The sequence below is a fragment of the Oryx dammah genome, unplaced genomic scaffold (genome assembly GCF_014754425.2).
Source record: "Oryx dammah isolate SB20612 unplaced genomic scaffold, SCBI_Odam_1.1 HiC_scaffold_2, whole genome shotgun sequence".
NCBI classification, from domain to species: Eukaryota; Metazoa; Chordata; class Mammalia; order Artiodactyla; family Bovidae; genus Oryx; species Oryx dammah.
The window spans coordinates 48944599-48953590 of NW_024070186.1; positions in this window are offsets into that span (position 1 = coordinate 48944599).

The following is an 8992-nucleotide window of genomic DNA, read 5'->3' on the forward strand; positions in this document are numbered from 1 at the left end:
TCAGCTGCCTGTTTCCTCCTAAGCCTCTACTAACCTCTAACACAGCCTCAGTTGGAGGCCAGTCTGCCCTTGCCTAACCCGTGGGCCTTGCCAGCTGCTCACCCGCCCCATGCCTATAATAACTGCAATTACTGTTCATCCTAGCTGTCTGCTCTGGGCATGTGCTACATGGGAAGCCAGAAACCTGATCCGGGGGAGTCCTTGGGCTGAGCTGAGAATGATGCTTTTGCATGCTCCTGTTCTCTTTTGGCCAAGCATGTAGTTAATACAGTTCTTAGAACGTTTTGGCTGTAAATTAAACAGTGACAGTAATGTTTCTGTATGAGCTCTCGAATTCATCATCTTAGTAAGAACTGAGCACTTGTTGTGTGCCAGGCACTTCGCTAATTCTTTCTGTGGATTATTTCCTTTAATCGTCTCTATGACCATATAAAGGAGGTACTGTTATTATCTCCATTTTACAGATGATGAAAATGAGACTTTGAGAGATAACCAGCTTGCCTTGGGTTACTCACTGGGCTGGAGCCTGTATGCTTTACTGTTCTACTATATTGTAGCACTTGAAAAATAAATCTTCATTTAGACATGGTCAAGCAGTGAAAGACACAATCATTGCATTAATGCATTTCTAGGACTGTTTTACAATTTAGTAGGTATAAACAGTGAATGAAATAATTGAAAAAAGAACGCTCATTTGATTTTATAAATTGCCTCATTCAATGCTCTTTGATTAAAATCTCAAACCTCAGCTGCTCAGTGCCAAATTAAAGAGCAACAGGAGGGAAGATAATATTAAGTTATGTTAGCAATTTGCATATTAAGTGCCCTTTACCACAGTGTATCATGTGGTAATAGAAAAATTTGTTTTAGAAATAACAATTTTGAATAGCAGCTGTTATTAAGAAAAGTAACTTGTGGGTATCAAAGTGAGAAGCAAAGAATAACTTTTTTTAACCGTAAAAATATTAGTTATTGCATAGAGGACAACACTGGAAAATGCTTTGTGCTTTTTTTTTTTTTTTTTCTTAAGCAAATTCATGTGACCAAATACTTATTCTTTTTGTTCCCCGTTTTAAGAAATCTGTGATTTGTGCAATAAGATATCATGGAAAGATACTATAGAATGGTACCGTGTAAAGTATTAGGTTTATACCTTTTTTACAAATCAATAGCATATCCCTGCATAAATACAAAAAAAAGTTTCATTGTTTGAAGACATTCTGAGTCCTATTTGTTTTGACAGAATTCCCTTTGCCTGGGCCGTCCTTCCTGGCCACACCCACTTTCCCCCATTGGTTCCCATACTGTTACCGTCTGGCCTGTAGGGGGCAGTGTGGATCAGGGAATAGAGCCCTGGCTTGGTAAGAGGACCTGAGGACCTGACTTAAAATAGCAGTTCTGCCACTTCTTGTGAGTCTAAGGTTATCACTTGAGAGGCCCTTCTTCAAGGACTTCCCTGGTGGCTCAGACAGTAAAGCATCTGCCTACAGTGTGGGAGACCTGGGTTCGATCCCTGGGTCGAGAAGATCTTCTGGAGAAGGAAATGGTAACCCAGGCCAGTACTCTTGCCTGGAAAATCCCATGGACGGAGGAGCGTAGTATGCTGCAGTGCCTGGGGATCGCAAAGAGTCGGACACGACTGAGTGACTTCACTCCACTTCGCTTCACTTCTTCAACTGCCAACTGGAAATAAGAGATTTAGAGACAGAGATAGATTGTTATTGCTGTGAAGATTAAATGGCACTGCATATGTAAAACAGCACAGAGCCTGGGCCCTGAGGTCTCTCAATAAACGTTAGTCAGTTCTGAGCCCACTCTTGAAAACACTCCATGCCTTCAAAACACTGTGGAGAACTTGTGAAGAGCACAGGTCACATTTTTACCTTGATTCCCATTGAGGGAGCCGAGGCTGCGCGCAGCCTGCTTTCAATTCACCAGATGAATCCATGAGAATCAAATTGTGCCCTAAAGTGTGTGTGTGTATATATATATATATATTTTTTTTCATATGTTCAGGGTATATATGCATACATGAATAGGTTTTGAGATTGGAGCTGTACTTTAAAAAGTAATATATTATGCATTTATTTTAGTATTGATCCTTTAAAAATGAATTTTCAATGCTCAAAGTTGAAGTCAGGTGCAAGCACTTTTGCCTCTAAACAAGTTTCTTTTGATAAATCATACCTACATACGTAGTAAAAGAAAAATTTTATTGTTCAGTCGCTCAGTTTTGTCCGACTCTTTGCAACCTCTGGACTGCAGCATGCCAGGCTTCCCTGTCCTGCACTATCGCCCAGAATTTGCTCAGCCTCATGTGCAGCAAGTCGATGATGCCATCCAGCCATCTCATCCTCTGTCTCCCCTTCTCCTCCTGCCCTCATTCTTTCCCAGCACCAGGGTCTTTTGCAGTGAGTCGGCTCTTTGCATCAGGGGGCCAAAGTATAAGAGCTTCAGCTTCAGCATCAGTCCTTCCGATGAATATTTAGGGTTGACTTTCTTTAGGATTGACTGGTTTGAAAAGAAAATCTAGATTATTCTACTCACTTCAGACCTGAGGAAAAACAAATCGGGGGCTCTGCAGCATGTTGGGGAGAACAGGGTTTCCTGGTCTCACCTCTGAGGCAGGCCAGTGCCGAAAGTGCCCTTCCAGCAGCTGCCCACACCCCCACAACCACCACCACCACGAGGCCCTACTTCACTCCTGGTCAGGAGCAATTACAGTTCTTGTGATTCTTGAGTACTTTCTGTAGTTCTTATAATTCTTAACCAGGTTCAGGGGCAGTGGTCTGGACCAGCTCAAGACCCTGATACCCTAATTGTCCTGGTGAAAAGCTGTGGAGCCCTCATATTTATGGGGCTGTTGGAATGGTCCTGGCTTTTGGCATAAGTGCTGGGTAGTCAATAACAGGCAGCCAGATGACCCACCATACCTATATTAGTGTGCCTATATTAAATATGCTTAATTATCCTCAAGTTTTATTATCCTTTTTGACATTTACAACCTCTAGGCTTTAAATGTGACTTCTCTGGTGGCTCAGATGGTAAAGCATCTGCCTACAATGCAGGAGACCCAGGTTCAATCCCTGGGTCGGGAAGATCCATACATCAGGAACAATCTAGTAACTAAAGGGAGAAAGTCTTACAAAGTTGCACTTGTTTTAGGAGGAAACTCAGGCCCTAAAAGACTGGACTTCCAGTACAGTCTTGAGAGCTGTGACATTATAGGGAATATAAGCCTTGTGCTACTTAATAATTTAATAACCTAGATTTTCCAGGTCAGGGACAACTTACAGTATTATGCTCAGCTGTTATAAATTTAGGTTCCATGAGTTCTAATGCTTCCTGCACCCAAGTTCTATCTATCTAGTCTTTCAGATCATGAAATAGCACAAATTTTTTGCCAATCTCTTTGTTTCAAATTTTGGTTCAGAGAATTTAGTCAGTTCAGTCACTCAGTCATGTCTGACTCTTTGTGACCCCATGAATCGCACCACGCCAGGCCTCCCTGTCCATCACCAACTCCCGGAGTTCACCCAAACTCATGTGCATCAAGTCGGTGATGTTTTGTCCGACTCTTTGCAACCTCTTGGACTGCAGCATGCCAGGCTTCCCTGTCCTGCACTATCGCCCAGAATTTGCTCAACCTCATGTGCAGTAAGTCGATGATGCCATCCAGCCATCTCATCCTCTGTCGTCCCCTTCTTCTCCTGCCCCCAATCCTTCCCAGCATCAGGGTCTTTTTCAATGAGTCAACTCTTTGCATGAGGTGGCCAAAGTATTGGAGTTTCAGCTTTAGCATCAGTCCTTCCAATGTACACCCAGGACTGATCTCCTTTAGGATGGATTGGTTGGATCTCCTTGCGCTCCAAGAGACTCTCAAGAGTCTTCTCCAACACCACAGTTCAAAAGCATCAATTCTTCACAGCTCAGCTTTCTTCAGAGTCCAACTCTCACATCCATACATGTCCACTGGAAAAACCATAGCCTTGACTAGATGGACCATTGTTGGCAAAGTAATGTCTCTGCTTTTGAATATGCTATCTAGTTTGGTCATAACTTTCCTTCCAAGGAGTAAGTGTCTTTTATCTGCAGTGATTTTGGAGCCCAAAAGAATAAAGTCACCCACTGATTCCCCATCTATTTCCTATGAAGTGATGGGACCGGATGCCATGATCTTAGTTTTCTGAATGTTGAGCTCTAAGCCAACTTTTTCATTCTCTTTCACTTTCATCTAGAGGCTTTTTAGTTCCTCTTCACTTTCTGACATAAGGATGGTGTCATCTGCCTATCTGAGTTTATTGATATTTCTCCCGGCAATCTTGATTCCAGCTTGTGTTTCTTCTAGCCCAACGTTTCTCATGATGTACTCTGCATATAAGTTAAACAAGCAAGGTGACAATATGCAGCCTTGACGTACTCCTCTTCCCACTTGGAACCAGTCTGTTGTTCCATGTCCAGTTCTAACTGTTGCTTCCTGACTTGCATATAGGTTTCTCAACAGTAATCATATGTAAAAAGAGAAGACTTCTTGATATAGAAGTAAATACATTTTTTTCTTCTTCAAACTAGGGTTTTAGAGAACAACTGTTTTCTTTTTCAAACTTTTAGAAATTATATAATTTATAACCATATATGACAGTGTGAATGAATAAAATGGAATTGTACAAAAATAATATGTTTCTATAAATTACTTTATTGAAGCATAGTTGGTTTACAATGTTGTATTAATTTCTACTGTGTAGCAAAGTGATTCAGTTATAAATATATAATTCATTTTCATATTGTTTTCCATTATGATTTGTATTGAATATAGTTCCCTGTGCTATACAATAGGACCTTGTTGTTTTTCCATCCTACATATAATAGTTTGCATCTGCTAACCCCAAACCCCCAGTCCTTCTCTTCTCCACTCCCCGTCCCTTGGCAACCACGTCTCTATTTTTGTGCAGCTGTTTATATTTCATACGTAAGTTCATTTATGTCATATTTTAGATTTCACGTATAAGTGATACCATACGGCATTGGTCTTTCTCTTTCTGATTTACTTAGTATGATAATCTCCAGGTTCATCCATAATGTTGCAAATGGCATTTTTTCATTCTTTTCTATGGCTGAGTAATATTCCACTGTATATATGTACCACATGTTTTTTCCATTCATCTGTCAACAGACATTTAGGTGGTTTCCATATTTGGTTATTGTAAATAGTGCTGCTGTGAACATCGGTGTACAGGTATCTTTTTGAATTATGGTTTTCTCCTATATATGATCCCAGAAATGGGATTTCAGGATCATGTGGCAATTCTACTTTTAGTTTTTTGAGGAACCTCCATACTGTTTTCCTTAATGGCTGCACAAATTTACATTCCCACCAACAGTGTAGGAAGATTCCCTTTTCTCCACGTCCTCTCCAGCAAAAAATAGTATCTGTATACCACAAACACTCTCTTCTTTAGGTATTTGAATATTGGTTGGTAATACTGATTCCTTTTCCCAAATCATCCTTTTGACTTAATGATTTGTGGACATTTTTCTGTTAGGTTTAAAGGTGAGCATGTTGTTTCAGTTTAAGGATTAAAAAATTATTTTAAGAACTGCTAACGTTGAACATTTCCTGAGTTCAGAATGGTATGCAAAATTGACAATTCCTTATTTGATAACTGACTTATTCATCCATAGTAAAATCATAAATCCTTCTAAGCAGTCTAAAAGTTATTGACCTTGGGATACAGATGCAAAAATCTAGGCATTAAGTACTTCATTTTACACAAAGAGGGTTGAAAAAGAATTTGTTCTTTTTGAAGTTTACCTCAAGTCCAGTCTCAGCATTTGTCCTCATAAAGATCCTGTCCTTAATTCTACAGCTTAGATGAGATAAAATGTTGAATCCCTAGTTTAGAACCAGATGCACCTTCTGTTACAAAACCTGTTTCATCATCACAAATCAGCATTTTACTCTTTGGATGAGCATCGAGAGATGCTTTAGAATTCAAGGAGAAATTGGATGTGGTGGAACTGGAGTGAGGTCTGTTAATGTATTCTTTTTTCCTGGATAGCTCACTGGACTAAGACTCTTTGAAAGTGAAAGTGAAATTGCTCAGTCATGTCCAACTCTTTGGGAACTATAGCCTACAAGCCTCCCCCGTCCATTGGATTTTCCAGGAAAGAATACTGGAGTGGGTTGCCATTTCCTTCTCTAGGAGATCTTCTCAACCTAGGGATTGAACCCATGTCTCCAGCATTGTAGGCAGACGCTTTACCGTCTGAGCCACAGGAAAGTCACTCTTTAGGATGCAGCTTTTGTAAATAAGACATCTTGAGGGGAAGGGGAGTTATTCACATCCTTGGGTTAAGTCTACAGCATTTGTTCACTCATTCAACAAATATTTGAGTGCCTACTGTGTGCTGGGCCTTTCCTAGCACTGGAGGTAAAAATGACCATCTAAATACACACAACTTCTGCCCTTGCATAATTTACATAATTCCCCAGTAGTGGTTGGCAATTCTTTTAACAGATGTACTGACAACTTAAAAGAGATCCTCAATAACATTTCAGTGATTAATTGTATAGATGGTTAGGTACAAAAATCTGACTGCTAAAATATCTTCCAGAGCAGAATTTCCCAAAATGTAAAACCTGCAGTACTAGTCTCATAAGATACTGATAGATGCTAATTCTGTGAACGGTGAAATAAGTCAATTTATTTACTTCAGGACTTATTGGGGCCTTACTAATAAGCTAATACACATTTTGAATTTAAAGAAGGCAGTCATGTCTCCATGTTTCCCAAACTTCTTTGACCAGGAAACTCATTAAGAGTAACATCTTATTGGATTACTGATCCATGGAACACTACTAGAGTTAGTAGTTACTGAATCAAATTCTAAGAACTGGAGTTTATAAGTGGCTCAATAATAATATAAATTGAATAGTGCATTTTGAAAACTTCCAATGGAACTTTTACACATGACATCTCCTTTTTTTTTTAAAATAGGTCTCTATCACAGAGCTATATGATGCAAAATTTACTCAGTTGGTTCACATATAAAACTTATTACATTAACTGGCTACAAAGACCAAGCCTAGTCAACAACATAGCAGTATCAGGAGGTGGGGTTTTAGGGAGTTAATAAATAACTAACTCCTTTTCTGCCTTTAATTTGGAAACATATTTTGAAAGGCAAGCGATTCAGGCAGAGGGATGTAGAAATCTGAGCTTTATTTCCTGTCAAAGCTGGATTTGAGAGTATTCTTAGGACTTGCAGCCATGGTGCTTTCTGCTACTAAACTTTGGCTTTAGGGAAATTTACGAGTCCCAGGAAGCACTAAATACTGCCAACCTCACCCTCAGATCTTGTGCAGGGAGGTGGATCCCATTAAAAAGCAGAGGAAGAATGAAGCTCGTTGCCAGGACCTTGGCCTAATCCTCCAATTAGAGTAACTCCTTCCACCTTCCTGAAATGGATCGAAGGGTAGAAATCAAAGACTGGTAGTATTTAGGACATTTCTTTCTCATGGAAACCTGAGGAGAAGGGAAGAAGGGAACCTCCAACATTGGATGCTTCATGCAGCAATAATTGGCCTTTTATTATGACAAATATTAACATCATAAATATTTTGTACTTCCCTTGCATTTAGATATTGAATACTTTGTAATTTATTCATTACTGCAGTTTTCTGAATAAGGATTATTTTTGAGAGCTTAAAAAAATACAGATTCTATAATCACAGTAGATAGTTTGAATCAAAATATCTGGGAATTCTGTATTTTTTATTTTAATATTCTAGGTAACTTTCATTATCACTAAAGTATAGAAAACACTGAGTTATAGAAATTGCAAAAAATCTATTTTATTTAAGAAACTTACATGATCATCCTGGTGATCAATATTTTTTCTAATTTTCATCTCGATATTTTTGTACTGTAATGATGTGCCTTGAGGAGGTGCTTAGGCAAATTTTCAAAGTTCTGATAACAAAACACCCATTATTGTTTTAATAGAATTTTCCCAGTGGCACTCATTGTGTTGAAAATTCTATTTTCTCTTTCTAAGATTTATGGTTCTTTTCTTTCTCAAAAATATAAATACAGTGCTCACCAAGGAAGGCTTCTGTTGTTTGATCCATTTTGGTTTATATTAAAAGAGGATACATTCAATAAGCACTGATTAGATTAGTTTCAATTTATTCTTCACTTTGATTTTGAGAGCTCTTAGTTGGCATGAAAAGATATTTGATGATTTAATTATTAGTTGACAAGAATGTCAACTATAACTGAAAACCCTAAATTATGATGTGTGACTACATAGTTGAGAAAGAGAAAATATATTACACTACACAGAATAGAAATTTGTCATTATTACACATTCTTTAAAATAATATCTGTGTATACAATTTATTACAGTTACATGTAAAATTTATAGTATAGCTAAAGTCTTGTTACTTTATTCAAAGCTGAAAAACTTCTAGAAATAGTGAATAAAAAAAGTTTCCTATCAACATTTGAAAACATATTCAAATCCTTTATGAGATAGTAAAATTTTTGTCTATGGAAAATTTTAAATTCCATCAAGTAAAATGTCTGCAGTTGAGGACAGTTGCCTTAATTTTTATTTTGCAATTTTCATGGATTGATGTTACAACGTAATTTTTAAAAACTTGCTAAAAATTCTGAGAGATGTTTTAGAAGTAGATTCTATATCTCTGCAAGTCCTCTCATTCCCTGCATATCTCTGTGAGGGGAAATCCCTTCTTTGCTATCTTCACCATGGGTTAATTACAACCTAAAGGAGCAGCAGAAGCTGATCTTGATTTAAACAGAAATTCTGCTTCACATGTGGGGAATAAATTGATTTTCTCTTTATGGTATTGATAGGGTTAAGTATATTGATAGAAGACCACACTGTTTAATGCAAGTAGATTTTCAAGAAAATCACCATGCCAAATACTTCACTAGAAGGACTTCATCTACATACAGCAGCAACTGTG